Below are 21,724 nucleotides of genomic sequence, written 5' to 3' on the forward strand. Positions count from 1 at the left end.
ATTCCCCTTCCTCACCCCTCTCCTGGAGACTTCTAATTTCACCCCAAGGAAAATCCCAAGTCCTCACAAGGGTCTATAAGACCCTCCACAATGAAGCTTTACATTGCTCTGACTTGTGCCCTCCTCTCTCCCCCTTCCATACTCTGTTATAGCCACACTGGCCTCATGGTGATTCCTGCAGGCTCCAGACCCCTCCTGCCTGAGAATGCTCTTCCCTCAGACACCCACTGAGTTAACTCCCTTCTCTGCAAAGCTCTGCCACTCCACAAGGCCTTTCCTGACAAGCCTACTTAAAACCTCCACTCCTCCCCATCCTACTACGGCCTGTCTCCTTTCCCTACTTTATTCTTTTCCCACGATACTTATTTTCTTCCAACCATCTCTATAGTTTGCTTTTGTTGATCTCTTCCCACTGGAATATAAGCTCCATTAAAGCTGGACTTTTATATATTTAGTTGATTACTGTGTCCTCAATCCTGACATGAGTGTGGCAATAGATCCATAAGTATATATTGATTGGATAATTTAATACATGAATGAGGACATTCAGATTCAGAGAGGGGAGGGTCTGTGGATAGCCCATCAGGTTCTCCCCAACCCCAAGTGAACAGAAAAGATGCATGAAGCTCATAGGGTAACCCTGGAGGACACTGGAAGGTCGCAACAACCCTAGCCCCTTCCGTGAGAGGGGCCCTCACCCTGTCCTCAGAGCCTGCCTTGCTTCCAAAGCAAACTCAGAGCTCTAAGGCAAGTTGGAGAGTTCCAGGCAGGGCAGGATCTCTTGGAGAAGAAGGGGAGGGCCTCTTAAGGGCAGGGAAGGGCAATGCACAGGAGGAGCCCACATGGAATGGAGCTTGCAGCCAGGCCTTTCTTAGGGGGAGTTCCTTCTCCCTCTACACTACCTCTCACAGCTCAGCCTCAGGTGGGCCCACAACAAGGGGAACACACAAGCTTTCACCTACTATCCCTGTGCTACCAGTCCAGGACCAAGCCTGGGTGGGAGACAAATGGCCATCCCCAGCCACAGTTATTTCCCAGAAACACGGAAGGATCAGCACCAGGGACAGGGACATTCCCCAGCCCCATTCTCCTTGCCTAGACTCTGTGAACCAGTGTAAAGAGTAGAACTGACTTTTTCGAAGAAGAAGGACTCTGCACTGGTTCTGATTAACATTAAAATGCAAGCCCCATTCACATCCACCACAGGTACGTTAAGCAAACACAAAAGTGACAACAGGCACAGCACAATGACAGAGGAGCCTATGGTTTTCACGGTGACAAGGTGCGCCTTGCCCACATGCCATCGTTAAGGCTTTTCACTCTGATGATGCGTGAAATTATCCACCCTGACGGAGCGGCGCCTACTTTCATGCCAACTAGCAACATGGCATCCTTTCATTATCCCCTTGGTCACAAACCCACCTGGAGGGGTGTGATTAATGCGAATCTCATAAAACCTGGGGGAGCAGGCCATCCCTGGTGCCCTATAAGAGTGAAATTGCCATTCATAGCCGCATAAATCACCATGTGTCAATCCCTGCTTCCTCACTGTCACACCTTGGTGAGCCACCCCATGGTCTCCAAGATGTGACACGGTTTCTAGGACAGCAGAATCTGCTGCTCTCAGGGACACCTTATACCTAACTTCAAAGCAAGGTCAGAGTTTAGCTATGATTATCCCAGCACCCTCCTGGCTCTGGGACTTCCTAACAGGGCACAGGAAGGAGTGGGGTGTTTACAACAGAGGAAATGCTAAACGTGGAGAGCAATGGCCTGACTCATTTCACAGCTGTAGTCTTTTCTGATTTGTTCGTAATTTTCTACACTACTGCTTCCAATTTGATACTGTCTGGACCGAGGATGACAATAAGAATGGGATAACAGATGACGAGCTCAAAATACGGAGCACAATATAGTCACCCTGCACGTATGTACAATCAATATGTCACTTGCAAGAAGGAGCCATTGGCCGCTGGGCAAAGTTGGGAATGTAAAATGTCACAGAATTCAAGATGCATTTCTTATGTACTTAGGAGCCATCACCTTAGCTGCCTTGCTGCTCTGGAAGGGAAACGGGCTTAATGTTTCATAATCAGTTACCGTAGACAAATGAATTAAAAGTCCACAAAGAGTGCTGGAAGGACTCTTCCAAGTGACTCCTTGTGCTTTGCATGGCAGAGGTGCTCTGTACTGTGTGGTACCCGTTGTGCACTGCACAACTCCATGGGCACAATTTCCCTAGAGAACAGTGTGAAAAAGCACCTCCTGGAGCCATGGGATCATTACTGTACAACCATAAGCAGCAACCCTGTGGTCTTTGAGCAACTTGGAGTCAATATTCCTAAGAGCTTATGGGAGCATCACAGAGATGGATCACAAAGACCCCACACACAGTGCTCTTTTTGACAGACTGGAAAATCCATGCATAGACCTATGAATTGCTAGTACAGTTAACTTTTCGTTACCAGCCTTAGGAGGGCAAGGGGCCACTCCATTTATTCAAAATATTCTGGTTATAATAACTAACAATTATAATAATATCTAATTTCTACTATATAAAAATATGCATGTTTTAAGCATTTTATTATTTGATTATCATTGAAACCCCCCAAACTTGACAACTCCTCTAAATATGACCTATCTGTGTTAAGAGCCACTTCAATAAGCTTTTAGGAAGACAGTGTTATACAGTATATCAAAAAATAAGATTTTAAATATCCTGTGACTGGGGCTTCTAAACCTGAGAATTAACCCTATAAAAATAAGTCAAAGTATAAAAATACATTTGCGTGTGTGTGTGTGTGTGTGTAGGTACACACATATATACAAAGATGTTTATTGTAGTATGGCTTTTAATTTTTAAATTTTTAGAATTTTATTTATTTTTGAGAGAGACAGAGCATAAGTGGGGGAGGGGCGAGAGAAAGGGAGACCTAGAATCCGAAGCCGGCTCCAGGCTCTGACCTGTCAGCACACAGTCCGACGCAGGGGTCAAACCCACAGACTGTGAGATCGTGACTTGAGCTGAAGTCGGACGCTCAACTGACTGAGCCACCCAGGAGTCCCTGGCTTTTAATTTTCAACAGCAAGATAAAGGAAATTATTTGAATGTATGTTAAGGGGTTTACTGAATGAATTATAGTATATGCATAAAATGAAATACCATGAAGCATTTAAAATCATGCACGACAGCTACGAGTACTTGTAGAAGTCTCTCTCTCTCTCTCTCTCTCTGCATTCCCAGCTGCTTCCCATCCTTCTAATGTTTGGGGAATTAACTGTACTGACAGTACAATTACAGTAACTGACCCTCTCCCCAGGATAGTAGCCAGAAGTCCCACCTCCCAGCCTCCTTTGCAGCCAGGACTCAGGTATGTAACCTGTTTCGCCAATGAGCTGCAACACACAACAGTTCAAGAAGGAAATGCGGAAGCAGGCTCAGAGATGGGCAGCATTTTACTGGTGAGGAGCATGGTGGAGCTGGCCTGCCTTAGAACCTGTAAGGCTGAGTTTCTGACACATAAGTAGTATCAGGGCTAGTGGCAAGGATGATTCCAGCTAGGATGCAGTCCCAGGAGGGCCAACTGCAGCACCTAGGGCTTCCTGGAGGCATTTTCTTATCAGGGCAGTTGTGCAGCGTGGGTCTGGCCGTAGTTCCTCAAAGCAGAGCTCCGAACACAGTTCTTTGACCCCAACATGTCTGCAAGATGCCTGATCTGCTTCTATTAAGCTCCTTTCTTCTTAAGGAGCAGAATTAGCCCGCACTGCCTGGAAAGCCATCTAGGATATAGGTATCCTTGACTTCACAATTTCAACTCACGAACAGACCACACTTCTGAATACCACACATGGGGACCCCGTAAGTCGCCACTCTGGTGCTGGATTTGGACTTTCAGAACTCAACAGAAGGAGGTACACTTGAGGGCTGCAGGGTGGCACTGACTGCCAGCCCTCAATCCAGGTTAAAGGGCATGGCCAGGCAGGTTTGTACAATTATCCTTGAATGTTTTATCACATCATGCCCTTGTTGCCTTATAAAAGTGAATAGGAAGAGAAATTAAAATGTTGATATTTACAACAAGAAGACAAGGTTTTAGAGGCTTAATAAAATTGAAACAAATCACTGGGGCACCACAAGGAGAAAGTCTTTAGCCTTGATTTGTTACTCATTGGACTTATGCTTGTGGACTTTGCGCTCACCTGCGAAGTGGAAGAACAAATGGTGAAAATATGAACAAGATGGCAGAATAATTGAGAGCTGTGAGATACCAATCACCTTAGAAAATGTATGTCAATTATTCACTTTTGCATATTTAACTTGTGAGCATCATTTCAGAAATGTATTCTGAAGAAATATGTAAAAGCAAGAGACGGTTCATACATTCTAAGGTAGAATAAGTAGGATACAGGAAGGTAGCTGTAGGTTTGACCCCAGCTTTCAAGCATACATATATGTGTGTATGTGATGCAGATATTAAAAACTTTGGACGTGGGGGGTGCCTGGGTAGCTCACTCAGTTAAGCATCTGACTTTTGGTTTTGGCTCAGGTCATGATTTCATGGTTCGTGACCTTGAGCCCCAGGTCAGGCTCTGCGCTGACAGTACAGAGCCTGCTTGGGATTCTCTCTCTCTCTCTCTCTCTCTCTCTCTCAAAAACACACAAATAAATTTTTAAAAAATTGGACATATACTCTGCCAGTGCTGAAAAGCCAGCTCTGTGGGTTGAGATGGTAAAGGAATCTCATTGACTATTCCACATAGCCTTGAATTGTTTGAAATTCAAACAATTCTTGTTTCAATGAGAAGTTTTACTTACTATTATAACCACCAAACTTTAAAGGTATTTCTACGATCAAGAAAAAGTATGATGGTTCTTCAGAGCTTTTCTGGACCTGGGGCCATTGTGTCTTAATCAGGAGACCTCTGTTCTGTCCTGGACGTTCCTTCAGGCCTTGTGTCCACCAGACCACCCTTGTGGGGCTTCTGTCTTGACTCCCCAAACTGGGGGCTTGGCACACACTATCACGGTGGCCCTCTGAAGTTCTTTACAACGGACAGAGGGCTCAACCCACAGTCTGGGGCAGAGCAGCTTGCCCAGTGGAAGGCGTCCCTCCCAGAGCTGTCAATAGACACAAGAACTACGCCCTGTCTTAAGAGAAACTGCTCGATGATGTAGTACAGCATGAACAAGACTAATTGATTGTCCTGTTTAATAAAGTGAGATCCTGCCCAAGAGGCAGCACAGGCCACAGAGCTCACAAGGATCAGAGAGAAAACAGAGTGAAGCTGGCCTTACCTCATGCTTAGCAGGAGGGAGGCGAGAGCCTGGCAGGCAATTCAGGAAGACACAAAACAGCATGCAGAGAAGACCCAAGGACACAACAAAGCTTTTCTAACTCTAGCACTTTATGGGGGAGACAACTCATCTTTCTCACATTTCCAATGCTCATTTTATTCTGCCAGTAAATAAAAAAAAGAAATTCCTTAAATGCAACTTATCAACCTGAAAGGACAGTGGGAGAAAGGGCAAGGGTGTCGTACTTTGTCAATTGTGTCACTCCCAGGGCCACAGGGATGTTCTTTGCTAGGAGATGGAGCGTGCATTCGGCTCGGTGCCAGGCTGTTCCGGGGAGACACCTCATCTATGCTTTCAGCTGGAGTGGCTCTTTGGTCACTCAAGTTCTGGCTCGCTGAGAAAGATCATTCTAGTTCTCATCCTCTCCTTTGCTCCAAGATGCAAGTAAAAAGTTACGGTTTTCTCTTTCTTTATAATCCTGTAGCAGGGACAGGGATTGACCCCATGAAACCCACAGTGGAATGAAAATTCCTGCTGAAGCCCCCTCCCTGCCTACTAGTATCGCCTCGGTGGGCTTCAGCCCCTGCTCTCCACAAGCCTCTCCCTCTGCCACTGTTCAGCGTCTGCATCCTCCAGAGCCTTTGCAAAGCTGGCTCAGTGGCTGGGCTTTTCCTACCCCCAACATTCAGAGGGAAGACAACAGTAGTGCCACTGTTAGAACCACTGAGGTAGACTCCTTGCCTACATGGAAATGGCAATAGGAGGGGAAGGAGGAAAGGAGAGATCAACCCCACATTTCTTATTTACTGCTCACTTGTATTAGAGCAGGTGACAGCCCCTTCTTCCCCCTGCTTCTCTGATCCCAGACTTGTTACTGGTGACCTGCTTTGTTTGTTATTTTCCACTTGCTTCTCACCCAGGCCCAGGCCCTGTCTTCTTCCCAGCTCTGTGCCTCAGGAAGCTGACCTCTATGAGCCATGGGCAGCACCTACCAGTTCCCTTGTCCTCTGGCTCTGGTTGGGTTCTGCCCATGCAAAGCACCAGTAGAGAGAGGTTGGGTCTTTCTCTACTCCCTCCCTGCTTTTACATCATCTCTCCATGACCATAGCTCCTCCTCCATAGCTTAGCTCTCATGGGGCTCTGTCAACATTACATCCTCCCCCTTTCCCTTTGGTCCTAAAGGTGGTAATAGCTTCCCACTGGTGACCTCACCACCCCTGTTTCTCCCCTTCACCTTTTCCATACCAATATCAGTAGTCTTCTCATTAAAACCTCTTCTTTTGATCCATCTGGGTGAAACCTGTTTCCTTTCAAGATCCTAACTGATACATCGGCTTTCCTTTTGCATTAGGGAGTCTGTTTTTTCCTCCTCCATGGGAGATGCAGAGGGTCTCTGAACAAAGAGGAGGCCCGAGAGATACCACTGGTGCTGGGATGATGGGTGAAACACACACCTGAGGTGTGGGCAAATGCTAATGCAGCAGGCTGAGCACCCACCTGGAAAGGACACCTTTTGCCTTTAGGCAAATATGTCGAATCACAGGTGAGGGTCGATGAGGCAAACTGGCTCGCTTCTCTGATCACAGAAGCCCTAGCTGTTATGATTTATTCATTCATTCAACATTTTTTGGAGCACCTACCAGGTACCAGGCACTTCACCAGGTACAGTGAGCTGACTTGCGGCCCATGAAAAGATAACTCCACGTCCAAATCCCCAAAACTTGTCAATATGACCTTAAAAGGCAAAAGAGGTGACTAACAATTTTGAGAGGAGGAGTTTATCCTGAATGATCCAGGTGGGTTTTAAATACAATAATAAGTGTCTGTAAAAGAGTGAAGGACAGGGGAGATTTGACAGAAAGAAGAGGGGAAAGTAATGTGACCGTGGGGGCAGAGCCTGGATACAGGTACAAGCCAACGAGTGCCTGGAGTCACCAGAAGCTGGATGAGGCAAGGAAGGATCCTCACTAGAGCCCTGGAAGGGAGCATGGCCCTGCTGACATCTTGATTTTGGACGTAAGATCTTCAGAGCTGTGTGAAGACAAATTCCTGCTGTTTTAAGCCACCCAGTTTACAGTACTTTGTCATGGCAGATCTAGGAAACTCATACACTAGGTTCTGAGGATGCAGCAGTAATCAACACATACATAGTCCCTATACTTCGACTATATAGTCTAGGGGAACAAACAGGTAATGAAAAACTAAACAAGGAGAAATCATTACAAACTGTAATGTATTCAGTCATGTACTTAGAGGAACATGTACAGTACCTTATTTAGATTGGTGGTCAGGGCAAGCATCTTTGAGAGGTGACCTTTGAGCTTAGACTTGAAGGATGAGAGGTAGCCAGACAAAGTAAGCTCTCAGGGAAGAGTGTCCAGGCAGAGGAGACAAACGAACAGCCCAGAGGTGAGGAACAGACTCGCATGTTCTAGAAAAACAAAGAAGTCAAGTGTCACTGGAATGAGGTCAGAGGGGTAAGGAGGGCCAGGACACACAGACTTTGGGGCCATAGTAAGGTCTTGGCATTTTATTCTGTGGTGAAAAGGCATCTGGTAGTTGAGGCTGGAAAGCTGTGAGACAATTTAAGGTTCTATGTCAATCCCATCTGTTATCGGTGAAAAATAGCTTGGAGGGGGATCTAGGAAGACCAGGGTAGCCAGTTAATAGACCACTGCGGTCTTCTAGATAAGCAATGAAGATGGGCTACGGTGACCCTTCAGAGATGGAGAGAAAAAGATGGACTGAACACATTTGGGAGATAGAACTGTGGAGAATCGACGGATGTGGTATATGAGAGAAAGACATTAGTGAATGACGATGCCAAGATATTGAGTAACCAGGTGGATGCAGTACCATTTATTGAGATGAGAAGATGGACATGGTGAGGAAGACAATAGCACAGAGAGGAATCTGGAAATGTCCTCCTACATCCTTTACCATGTCAATAAAGTCTTTCCAGATATGGAAACCTAACCCAATTTCAGTTGTTTTAGGGACCCAAGGAAAAGTACTTCGCCTCCTACAAATGGGGTACTGGAACCACTGGCCACCTAGATCTAACCCCCAACACCACACACACCATTACACAACAATGCGCAGAGAAAACCCGCAGAAGCAGGGAAGGGGGTCTTCTAGAGGAGATGCTTGTCCTGTAGCTCATGTGGCATCAAGAGTCTCCTGTAATTGGAGGCTTCCACTGAGTGGGATCTAATTTGTTCACATCTATACCCCACCCAGGTGGCTCTACCATCTGCTCACCATGGGCTTAACTTTGGTGAAGGCACCATGAGAAGGTATGGGGAATACAGTGTTTGAGAAACAGATCCTGAATACCTGAACAATCCGCTACTTACCGAACAGTCTATGTTTTATGACCATGCCACCTCAGTATGTTGAGTTCTGTAGGTTGACTACCACTCCCAACATCCCTCACCCCATAAGTATTCTGAGAAAGTGACCCCAGTAAAGGGTAGAATGTCCACTGGTCTAAACATTCCTCAACTACTTATTTACCTTCCAGGGAGCAGAGATAAAGAAACCTGTGATAACCGAGCACACACAGGACCTATAAGACAAGTGAAGGCTTATGTTGAAATCCTAGATGGTGGTCTTTCTGGAGAAGCTTTCTGAAAAATCACCTCCTACATCCATAGGTCATTTCTTTATTCCTTTCTAGGTTATAGCACAAAGCTAAGAACCAAGAAGAGGCAAACATACATGCATAGCCTTGTGCCAAAGGCCAAACTTTTATGCACATTTCTCTTCAGAAATCCCGAAATCCATTTACTCTAGCCTCATTCTGCCCTCTTTAGTGTTTATTTAATCTCTTATTTTAAGGCCATACCCAATTCTAACATTCTTGATAATCTGATTTTCCAATTCATAAGAAATAGGCAGCAGTAGCCATGAAGGAATGAGGGGTAATTCTAGAACCGGGTACATGCCAATGAGTGGCAGCTAAAAGCAAGAGAGTAAAGGAGGTGGTAAGTAGAAATTAAAAAAGAAGAAATAAGAATTGAAAAACTTGGGGGCCAAGGAGTGCCAGGGCAAACATTCCCATGTAATTCAGTAGCCCTAGGGAGTTGCTGTGTGGTTTAATAATTGGTGGTCCCCACTTCTGGGCAAAACATTGTCAGGACCCAACTTTTCCAAGGTGATCAATTCCTTTCTGGGCTAACACCCTCCCCCCATCCCTCCAAAAGAAGGATCACATATCGACTCAATAAAGTAGGCACTGATCTACCACATATGGTATATCCAGTACAATTCTTTTTTAAAAAAAAAAAAAGTAGTTCTTTTTTCCTTTTTTTTTAATGTTTATTTTTGAGAGAGAGACAGAGAGAGACAGAATATGACTGGGGGAAGGGCAGAGAGAGAGGGAGACAGAGTATGCAAAGCAGGCTCCAGGCTCTGAGCTGTCAGCACAGACCCTGACGCAGGGCTTGAACCCACGAACCATGAGATCATGACCTGAGCCAAAGTCGGATGCTTAATCGACTGAGTCACCCAGGTGTCCCCCTCCCAGTACAATTCTAAGGAAGAAGCTAAGCACGGTTGCCTCCTGAGTCACAGGATTCTCATTAGCCTCATGTCCTCTGCCCTCAAAGGGTTTGCTAGGCACTAACATTGTAGGCCACAGAAAGGAACTCAGCACTCACTTTTAAAAATTAGAAACAAAAATCCCCACTCCTGCTATTTAACACTGATATTCAGACTGTATTCCAATCAGTATATTAGATAAACTCAAATGTGACAAAGACACGACCAATTAGAAGACGTGCCCCCAGGGGTGCCTGGGTGGCTCAGTCGGTTAAGCGGCCGACTTCGGCTCAGGTCATGATCTCGTGGTCCGTGAGTTCGAGCCCCGCATCGGGCTCTGTGCTGACAGCTCAGAGCCTGGAGCCTGTTTCAGATTCTGTGTCTCCCTCTTTCTGACCCTCCCCTGTTCATGCTCTGTCTCTCCCTGTCTCAAAAATAAATAAAAACGTTAAAAAAAATAAAAAAAAAAAAAAAGAAGACGTGCCCACAGCTATCATGGCAAGAACGGGCACCTTGCCTACATCTCATCTTTTAGGTGTTTCATTTTGATTATAAAATTATCCACAGTCCACGCCTGGAGTGGGTTCATATATCCAGAAATTACCCTGTACATACATGCTCACTCCCTGTGAGTGTCAAGTACGCTGCCTTAGGCTTTACCCAAAACAAGACACCCCCACACACATGCACGGTCATACCCCCAAGCACATGAGGGCTGAGTCAAGGCGTGGGTTGTTAGTGCAAAAGGGCCTTTAGCGGTGATGGAGCTCAGCCTCCTCCTTCTGTGGGTGGGAAACTAAGGTGAAGGGAGTGACAGGAATTCTAAAATCCCCTCCAGTTCAAACATCTCATCATCCTGACTCACAGACTTCTATAGATCACACAGTGTTTCGTCCCTGTGACCCTGTCTGTTCAGTAGACAGACTTTCTGAGGGGAAGCTGATGCAGCAAGGCAGCCCGGCCAAGTCGGAAGTCTCCACAGAAACCCAAACTCTTTGGGTTATAAGCCCACACCCCTGTTTGAACACCAGCCTGGGAAACTCTCTTTCTCAGGAAAGGATCCCTCCCTGCTCCAACTCAGGCCCCTGCCTAGAATCTTCTCTCTCCTGCTGAGGATTAACTGTTCTGCATCTTGGGCAGGAAATGAGTTCTTCACTGTTTATTGTGGTCAAATCCTAAAATGAAGTCGATACAGCAGTAAAGGCTGAATACGTTGATGTCTCTTTACTAATTCATGAGACACTTTACAGTCCCCCACTGTCTGCGCTAAGATGGATGGAAACTGAAAAAGAAGCGCAAGTTAAATTATGTCTTTGATAACTTCTGCTTAACTGGCCTGTCAAGGGACCAAGAAGATTAAACATTTGTGATTTATTCCCATGTTAATCTCAACAGGCGCCAGCACGCGCATGCACACCCACGCACACGCATGCAACTGATGAGAGACCTCCCCAGACCTCATTTCAGATGCGACCCCAACACTCAGCAGCGGCGTGAAATCGGAGAAAGGTCAGTGCTGATAGGCCATAACCGAAGGCTCATTATTTCTTGTTTACTCCTTCATGCCTTCATTCACGTGCTCATTCAACCTCTCCTCTTCTGCTTCTGCACTTGCGAAAAAGAGTCTTGCCTGGGCAGCAAGAAGGTTGGGGTGGGGGGCTGGGGAGCTCAACTGACTCGTTTCTAGGCAAACAGTCAATTCCTAACAGCCCCCACTGCTCTGCCTCTCCCAGGCCAAGTGGCCTTCCCCAGCCTGTTCCTAACTCTAGGCTCTCTTTCCCTTTGAGTAAACGGTATGCTTGATAATCATAGCAGCCACCAGTGACTGAGGCTTACAACATAGTGAATCCTTTAGGGCACTTACCTTATTTAATCCTCACAACAGCCCTCTGGAGTACAATTCTTTTGCTTTTTTTACATACTAGAATTGGGAGGCTCAAAGAAGTTACCTACCAGAAGACACCAGGCTACAAAATAGAGATTTGAAGTCAAGGTGGCCAGACTTCAGCGCTCATATCCTGAACCACCACCACCACCCCCCAACCCCTGGGGACAGTCCTCATGCACTGGCGCCCTGTCTCTGGACTGCTCTGGGTCACCAATGGTCACAGCCTATATCCCCAGAGGTTTTCCAAGGTTGGTGCTTCTGAGTGAAGTCTTCTTGCTCTCTTTCCTCCTGGACCTCTGCAGATGGGGCTGGTCCTATGAAAGGGATTTCCCCTAACCTGCCCTGTAGGCCTCCCAGAGCTGAGTGCAGAGCCATGGGGATTCCAGGAAAAGGACAGAAAAGAAGAGAAAAATGGAAAACACCTTGAGGCAGAGTTCCTAGGACTAGTGCAAAGGAAGGCACAGAGAAGGCAGGGTTCAGGCCCTTCCCAGGGGGTACACAGGCCTCAGGGCTGCCCTGGCCCCATCTAGATCTTCAGAAAGAACCGTCTGGTGTTCTCTCTAGAGAGAGAAGTCCAGAAGGCTTCTCTCTGGACACATGGTGATCCCACTCCCTTCCACTGCTTCAACCTCTTCCATGCCATAACAGACCCACAAATTTACATCTCCACATGTCACCTCAGTCTTAAGCTGCAGACCGTATTTCTGCCCTCACCAGGTGACCCACAGACTTCAAAGCCAACACAGTTCCAACTAGATTCAGCATCTCTTCCCCACACCCGTTTCCTCCTATGTTTGTTATGGATCTACACGTAATCTGGAAGCAGGCTTCAGACCCCAGAATCTCCCTTCTTTCCTCCCTCACCTATCAGGCCCACCCCTTCCTCCCAACAACTGCTACCTGTGTTCAGGAATCAGCATTTCCTATATCTTCACCTCTAATCTGACTTAGACTAAGGCTGAGCCTCCAACAGGACTCCTGTCTCCACACATACAGCCGAAGTCAAGCCCACAATGCCCACCCCTACTCACAGCACATGATGCTTTTAAAAGCAATTTTCAAACCATTCCATCTTGTTGTCCAGTGAGAGGTACACAGTGGGGGACCCTTTAAGGTCCTTTTAAGAATGGTGTTGATTAAGAGTCACTTACTGCACAAATATGCCTTGAGTGTCTGCTGTGAGCAGTGTACTAGGAGCTAGGCATAAAGTGGTCAGCTACACAGTGAGTCCCTATGCTTGTGGACTGAGGGCCCTATTGAGGGAGATAGTCACCAAAGAGTGAACAAAGTGAATGGAATACAGTATTAGACAGCAATGTGTTGCTATGAGGATCAAAAGCATTAATCAGCATGTTTCACGTAGAACATAGCCTGGCATGTAGTAAACACTCAATAAATGGTATCTTGTAACCCCTGAACACCCCAACTGAAATAGCTCTGATCACTTTTCATTTGACAGATGAGAAAATACAGCACAAGAGCCCAAGTTCACCAAGTGAGTAAGCAGAAGGGCCAGGCTTTTAAGCCCCGGGAATCTGATCCCAGGATCCACTCTTCTAACTACTGTGTGATGTCGCTTCTCTAGGAGACCTGTTGGAGTTGGTGCAGTTGGTGCTGTGTTGGTCTGGGTTCTCCCAGAAGCAGAACTGAAACAAAGATTCATGGGCAGACAGTTTAAGAGGTAGTTCCAGGGGCACCAGGATGGCTCAGTCGGTCAAGCATCCGACTTCAGCTCAGGTCATGATCTCATAGTCTATGAGTTCAAGCCCCACGTCGGGCTCTGTGCTGACAGCTCGGAGCCTGTAGCCTGCTTCGGATTCTGTGTCTCCCTCTCTCTGAACCTCCCCATTCATGCTGTGTCTCTGTCTCAAAAATAAACATTAAAAAAAATTTTTTTTAAAAAGAGGCGGTTACGGGAAGCCCTGGGGGGGGGGGGGCGGGTAGGAAAGTGAAACAGAGCTTCGTATGGGTGTGTCATCAAGTCAGTTAGCCCTGTGGGTAGATGGAACCTCATCCTGCTGGGGCCTCTGGGATCCAGTGTAAAACACATGCCTCCAAATCTCCTTCCACCCAAAGGGCTGCCAGAGCTACAGTATTCATACACCAACTCCCCTGTCATTGTTGGAGGACTGCTTTCGTGGGGGAATTCATTCTCTGGCACGTCTGACTCGCCATTTGCACAAGCAGAGGAGAAACCTGTTCTGAGAGAAACTGCCCAGGTAATGAAAGGCAGCTGCTGGCAGGTTGAAGTCAGGCTGTGTGCACAGAAGTGTGGAGGCCCAAGGGGATGTGGCGAAGGCACCAATGGCAGCTGCGAGAGCATTCCAGGGAGAGGGGACACCTGTGTGAAGGCCGCCGGGCAAGAGCAGACTTGGTGTGTGCAAGCAGCAAAGCCATGGAGAGGACTCATCCGGACTGTGTGGTGGGAATAGCAGCCAGAGGGGATGCCATTGGCTAGACCACATAGGGCCGCATAGGTCGTGAAAAGGAGCTGGCATTTTAATCCAAATATGATGGGGATGCCATGGAAGTTTTCATGCAAGAGAGTAAGTTTATGTCTTTAAAAGATCATTCTGGTCACTGGGTGGAAAATAGATGGAGGGCACAAGAACAAAAGAAGGGAGACCAATTAGGAGGCCATGACAGTAGTTCAGATGACAGACAAGTTGGCTTGGACTAGGGTGGCATATTTGTGTGTGTGTGTGTGTGTGTGTGTGCCATACTGTTGTTGTTTTTTTTTTTTTTAATTCTAGTATGGTTAACATACAGTGTTGTATTAGTTTCAGGTGTGCAATATAGTGATTAAAAACTTACATACCACACCCAGCGCTCATCTCAGCACGTGCCCTCCTTCATCTCTATCCCCTGTTTCAACCATCCCCACCACCTCCCCTCTGGTAACCATCAGTTTGTTCTCTAGTTTGTCTCTCTTTTTTCCCTTTGCTCATTTGTTTTGTTTCTTAAATTCCACATATGAGTGAAATCATATGGTATTTGTCTCTCTCTGACTTATTTCACTTAGCAATATACTGTCACAGGGTGGCATTTTAATTGTGGTTGGATTTGGGCTATAGAGTGAATTTACACTTGATAAGAATTAACGATGGCATGATCGTGGGGTCTGAGTGAAAGAGAAGAGTCATTTATTGAGATGGAAGCGTTAGGGGAGTCACAAGTGCAGAGCAGCAGGTGGAGAATCCAGAAGTCACTTTTGGACATTTAATATTTGAAGCATCTGGGGCACCTGGGTGGCTCAGTCGGTTAAGCGTCCAACTTCCCTTAGGTCATGATCTCGCGGTCTGTGAGTTCAAGGCCCGTGTCGGGCTCTGTGCTGACAACTCAGAGCCTGGAGCCTGCTTCGGATTCTGTGCCTCCCTCTTTTTCTGCCCCTCCCGGGCTGGCTGGCCCTCTCTCTCTCTCTCTCTCTCTTTCCCTCCCTCCCTCAGTCTCAAAAATAAAAACGTTAAAAAAATAATAAAATTTTTTGAGGTGTCTGTCACTGGACTGCTGGCCACACGAGTCTGGAGCTCAATGGGGAGTTTGGTTGTTTCAATGTTGTGACCAACCACCTTCCTTTGCCTCTCCACTGCTCCAGGCCTCCGGGAGAGCCCTTCCCGGACACCTTGGGCAGGGTCCCGCATGTATGTGGCCTGAAGGGCTGGCCCGGCCTGGAAGAGGACGGTGGATGCAGAAACACTGTGGGCAGCTGGAACGTAGCAAGATAGGAAACTCTGAGCCCAGGTGGTCAGGAGAAAAGTTAGCCCCAAGGAGATACTGGGGTGTACCCAGGTTACCACCTTCAATGAATAGACAGGAGTTTTAAATATTTTCTTCTGGTCCTGAGTGCACAAAGTTGAATGAGTCACACAGTTCAGTTCAATCATACAGTTCACACGCTTCACTGTGCAGACTCGTTTCTGGTTTTATTTTTTGATCCTCTCCCCTCGCCTCGTGTTTCCATATCTCTTCTGCCCTGTGCGTAGGTACGATCTCTAACATATTCATTAATGCCACTAGACATGGGGATACCCAACAAAACTATATAATGTTGTTTTATATATGTTTGTTGTGATAATTCAAAATGTTACTTCCTTCTCCTTTCCTCAACACTGTGCTAAGCTCTATTTGCACGACCACATATAAACCTGGTTTATTTTTACCAATTATTGTGTCGTGGGTTTTTTTAAGAAATAAATGTATAGACTACATTTTCTTATCCATTCTCCTAAAGCAACACTCTTGGGCTGCCTCAAACTCCTCCTTCACAAACTATGCTGTAAGAAATACATTAAAAAAATAATAAGTTTTTAGTAGATAGCCTTTAAGATTGGAAATTTTCCTTTTATTCAGATTTTCTCAGATGATGTTATTTTTTTTTCAGGAAGAGATGTTGAACTATCTCAAATGCTTCCCATGCGTCTACTAAAGTGACACGATTTTTCTCCTTTATTCCATTAATACATTAAATCACATTAATAGATTTTCTAAAGCTTTAACTTTCTAGAATTCCTTGGATAAATTCAATTTAAACCATTACCTCTAATTAGCTCACATATTTAGGATTTTCACACCTATGTTTATAGTGCAATTGGCCCATAATTTCTTTTTCCTGAATTGCTTTTATCCAGTTTTGGAATCAAGGTCACAATAATCGGATAAAATTATGTGAACAGTTTTCTCTCTATTCCTATTTTTTTATAGCAACTTTGTAAGAATGGGATTATCTCTTCCTTGAAAGACTGAACATAGCTGTAAAACTATTGGGAGCTGGGGCTTTTTTTGGAAAGGGTGATGAAGATTCCACTTCGGTTTCTTCAAGGGTTACAGTTCTAAGATCTCAGGCCACTTTTAGCATTTTTACATTTTTCTGCACTATTATGTAGCTCATCAGAGCATCCAATTTATTAGCACATAGCTGTACACACTTTCACTTATATTTTGTTTATTCACATTTTCTTCCTCCTCTCCCTCTCCTACCAGTCTTGCCGGAGGCTTATCTATTTCATTAGTCTTCCTAAAGAACACTTTGAGTTTTGCTCATTTCCCATTTGTTTTTGTTCTCTAGATTTATTTATTTCTGCCTGCATTCTTATTTAGGTTCTTCCTTCTTGTTTATTTGGTTTTACCTTGTTTCTCTCTTGAATGTGCTAAGTTGAAAGCCCTATTCTGTTTTTGTATTCTTTCCTAATTTCTGCAGTATTTAAAGCTATAAATTTACTTCCAAGTAAATTTTAATATGACCCACAAATTATGATGTGTGGTGTTTTCATTGCCATTCACCTCTAAGTATTTAATAGTTTCTCTTTGATTACTTTTATAGCCCAACGATATTTGGCTGTATTCTTCCTATGTCTAGAGATATAGGACTTTTTCAATTTAGTTGCATCATTGTCAGGAACATTGTGTTGTGTATATGATGTTGATTCCTTTACATTTACTAAAGTAGACTACGATGTAATCTGTGTCTGTTCCATGTATATATGAAAGTACTTTTTTTCTTGGGGACAGACTGGATTAACTACATTACTATGATCATCTATCTTTGCCTATTTCTATATGCTTCAACTACTATCATTGGAGAGGATGTATTTAAAATCTTCAACTATGCTTTGGATTTATTCTCATCCTAGATCTATCAGTTGTTGCTTTATGTTTTTTTGACCTTATACTGTATAGGACATATATGTTCATGTTCACTGTATTTTTTGATATATTATTTGTTTTATCAATATATAACACCTTTATTTTTCCCCTTGTAGTATCTAATGTCTTAAATTATTACTTTGATATTATAACCTTTATCTGGACTTATTTTGGGTAAATTTTTTCTACCCTTTCTGTATATTTTTGGTTTTATCTATCTTATAGCAATATATTGCTTGATTTTATCTTTTTAATTCAATTAGAGAGTCTGTACTTTGGTTAATAAGTTTTAACTATTTACATTTATTATAATTTTAACTATATTATATTTATTACAAATATTATAATATTTATTTCTGCCTTTTTTATGCTTCCAATTTTACATACCTGCTTTTTTTCTCCCTTACTTTGTGTATATTCTGCTGGGTGGATGTAATTTTCTTCAGCTGGTGTGAAAATTATACATTTTGTTTTTATTGTCCTAGTAGTTGTTCCTAAGTTGTTAAGAACAATAGCTCCATCCCTTATCAATTTCTTAAGCTATCAGTATGTATGTTTATACTCCAGAAAAAGAATTTCAGAGAAATAGACAAAATCAAACCAAAGACACGGAGAGATGGAAGGGTAAAAGGAAGGGAATAAATGAAGGAGCAAGAGGTTAGCAAGGAACAGGGGAAAAAAAAAAGAGAGAGAGAGAAAAACAGATAAAATCCATAAAAAGAACGAGGGTCTGAGGGAATAAAGCCAGGAGTCCTACATACCCAATATGTTCAAATTGAGAGAGCAAGACAAGCTCCAGGTTTCATTTGTTCCTTGTAAATGAAATGTCTCCAGAACATTTATTTCTTCCCTTGCTTGGGAAAACATTACAGATTATTTCATGATTATTAACTAAGAAGTTACACTGTTCTAGGCCCTCTTTTTTGTTTTAAGTTTACTTATTTATTTTGAGAGAGACAGAATGCAGGAGGGGCAGAGAGAGGGAAAGGGAGAGAATCCCAAGCAGGCTCCACACTGTCAGCGCAGAGACTGATATGGGGCTCAAACTCACAAACTGTGAGATCATGACCTGAGCTGGAACCAAGAGTCAGAGGTTTAACACACTGAGACACCGAGGTGCCCCTAGGCCCTCTTTTATGCTTGAATACAAAGCTGTGAACAAGCAGATGGTCTCCTTGCCCTCCTAGAACTCACAGTCAACATAGATGGTTTAAAAAGTAATGACAAGAGAGCAGGGGAAGACAGAGCACCTCAGGAATATCCAGCAAGGCAAATCCTTCCATATGAAGTGATGTCTAAGCTGAGGTTGGAAGGATTGAACTCCTTTGCCAGTGGGTGCCAAGAGCAGAGGCTGGCCTTCACTGCTGCCATGCTGCTGGCCACTGGTCTTCTGCATCCTGTGCGTCAAGGTGTGGTCAAGGGCACAGGGCTTGCATTGGCATAGAGCCACTTGCAACAGCCCATTTTCTCAGTACACAAACCCAAAATTCACAAGGTCCCCACCCTGTCCCATCTCCCCAGGCTGTGTCAGTGGGTAAGGGTAAACTGATGTCAATGTGACCACTTGGGTCCCGAGGCCCTCCTACTTCTCCGCTTCACCTGCCTCCATACCTGCTTGCGATCTTAATTTTCTTTATCCCCAATCGCACTCACTAATTTAGACTGATCAAAGGAGGAGTCTGAGGGGGTAAATCTTTGACGGAAAAGAAGGAGCTATTATTGTTTCTGAGGAGCTACAGCAAATCCAGTGAGGCCCACCTCAAATGCAATCCACACTGGCGTCACTGAACAAACAGGAGCAGAAAAGAATAGGAATGGTAGAGGAGGGTATGAGATGCCGCTTTGGAGACGAGCACCTGTATGCAAACCCTGATTTCATCCTTTACTGTCACTGTGACCTGGGGAACACCCCTGAAGTTAGCACTATTATTCAAGCCCAACTTGGACATACCAACAAAAGAGGTAGCATCACAGTTTTCTCTGGTGAGAAAACATGCCAAGTGGCTTCCAGTGGATTCCGAACACCTAACCCATACTACTTACTAATCATTTTCTTAAAATCGGTTTGAACAAAATACAAAAAGCTCTAGTTCATAAAGATAACTTTGTGATTAAGTATGTGGATCACAACACATTCTTTAAGGACTCCTGCGTTATCCTGAAGTTGCCATCGCTTGCCTCATTTAAAAATCCAAGATATCTAGTCTCATTCTTATTAACTTGTCCTTGTGTATTCATTCATTTGTTCAACAAATATTTATTGGATGCCTAGCAGACAGGCATTTCACAAAGTAGGCATTCAGTAAATGTTTGTTGAATTTAAAAAATAATTGTATCTCCAGAATCGATGTTGTTTGTTTGATCATATACATATGTTTGATCATATCTATAAAATGCCTTGATTTTTACTTTGATTCACCTATGAAACACATTAGCTGATCTATAGCCAAGAAATATGTACTTTTAGAGGATTGCTTTAGAAAATTTGCATTCCATTAAACTTGCCAGATTTCTCAAAAGGTGGGGAAAAACAAATTCTTCGTAGAGTGCAATGCTGTAAACAGATAAGCTCACTAAACAATTATTTACATTCCTAAAACATGAGCATTTCTCTTTTCTATCTAATCCTCAATTTTTACACACCTTACTTTTTCATCTACACTGGGAACACTCAGCAGTGATATTATTATTTGCCAAATCGTTTTGTGTATTTTTACTCCAAGGCTAATCACTTCTGAGTTTAACAAAGTCAGGTTAGAAACTGAATTTGTACAACTTTTCTCTAGATCAGACAATTTTAGAATACAGACCCCCTTTGAAGGCATGTACCATGGAGTTAGAAATATGACAGCCCATTGTCCCTGCTAAAATGCTTCCCTGAAAAAACGTATAGGTTGACAAGTTTAATTACTCTTGATTTTTATGCCTGCCTTTTTAAAATACTGAAATGTTCGGGCCATGAACACCGTTACCGTTTTAAAGGACAGAGACAGTAGAGAGAGGCAGAAGTTTGGGTTATGTCATTCACTGTCCCAGAGCCCAGGGGAGCCCTGCAAGGCCCAGCCAGGAGAGCCTCATGGGATCACCCAGCTCATGCTACCAATGCTGAAGGTACCGGCTGTGGGGGCACGAGGCACTCTCCCACTCTCAACTCAATGGCTTATATATTTAACTGTACACACTGAGGCGGCCTTGTCACATTGTGCAAAACAAGAATATGAAACCAGACAATTCTTTATGATCATGAGTACATGTAAGCAAAAGATACCCATGGGCATTATGCCGAGTAGGGAAAAAAAGGCAATCTCAAAGGCTTACATACCCTATGATTTCACTGACATAGCACTCTCAAAGTGACAGAATTATGGTGATAGAGACCAGATCAGAGGTTCCCAGGGGTTAGGGCTGGGGGAAGGATGTGACTTCTAGGGGGTAATGTGAGAGCTTCTTTGGTGTGCGGAACAGTGTTGTACCTGGTTGTGCTAAGTTATTCAATCTACACATGTGATAAAACATCACAGAACTACACACACACACACACACGCACACGCACACACACACACGCACACACACACACATACAGGATTGCCAGTAAAATCCCGGGAAGGTCTGTAACTGAGTTACAAATGCCAATACCATTTTTCTGGTTTTGACATTGCATAATGGTAGCATAATTATCACTGGAGGAAGCTGCATGAAGGATGCATGTGAGATCTATGCATTAGTTTTACAAATTCTTGTGAGACTTAAACTATTAAAAAAATATTTTTAAAGATATTGATATCCTTGGGGCGCCTGCGTGGCCCAGTTGGTTAAGCGTCTGACTTGGTTTCTGCTCCGGTCATGATCTCACAGTTCATGGGTTCAGGCTCCATGACAGTGGAGCTTGCTTGGGATTCTCTCTCTTTCTTTTGTTCTCTCTCCCCACCTCTCTCAAAATAAGTAAGTAAATGAAAAAAAAAAAAAAAGATATCAATATCCTTCACCAATACCCTTCCATTGGGCCAAGAGAACAGCTTTCCTCACTTGAGAACAGAAATGTTAACACAGGCCTTAGCTGTATTACTGGCAGGAGGAAAGTGGGCTTAGCTGTCACACAGGTGGTGTTAATAGCATGGCCTGCCTTTCTGTCGTGCTTGAACAATGGAGGAGTTAGTTCAGAAAGGGGAGTTTGCCAGGAGCTTCACTCTGCAACAGAGAAGTTTAAGCAGTAAAACTGTTCAAGCCTCAAGTACTCTAGCACCTGCTGTGGGCGAGAGTCAGCAGGGCAACCAAGGTAAATGTAAGCAGCAGTACTCCCACCAGGGCCTCTAACAGCCCACACAAGCCAGAGAGGCCATCAGAGCTGAGGGGTC

General features: G+C 44.4%; 1 protein-coding gene across 2 annotated transcripts in view; it reads right to left on the reverse strand.

The window, feature by feature from the left end:
* FSTL4 (follistatin like 4) overlaps positions 1 to 21,724 on the reverse strand; it is a 725,054-nt gene that overhangs the window by 436,143 nt on the left and 267,187 nt on the right. For both annotated transcript variants that reach the window (XM_019831942.3, XM_045058882.1), the window contains one exon: positions 7,567 to 7,727. The gene's annotated coding sequence lies outside the window, so the exon portion shown is untranslated. The remainder of the gene's footprint in view (positions 1 to 7,566; positions 7,728 to 21,724) is intronic.

Source organism: Felis catus, chromosome A1 (genome assembly GCF_018350175.1).
Source record: "Felis catus isolate Fca126 chromosome A1, F.catus_Fca126_mat1.0, whole genome shotgun sequence".
NCBI classification, from domain to species: domain Eukaryota; kingdom Metazoa; phylum Chordata; class Mammalia; order Carnivora; family Felidae; genus Felis; species Felis catus.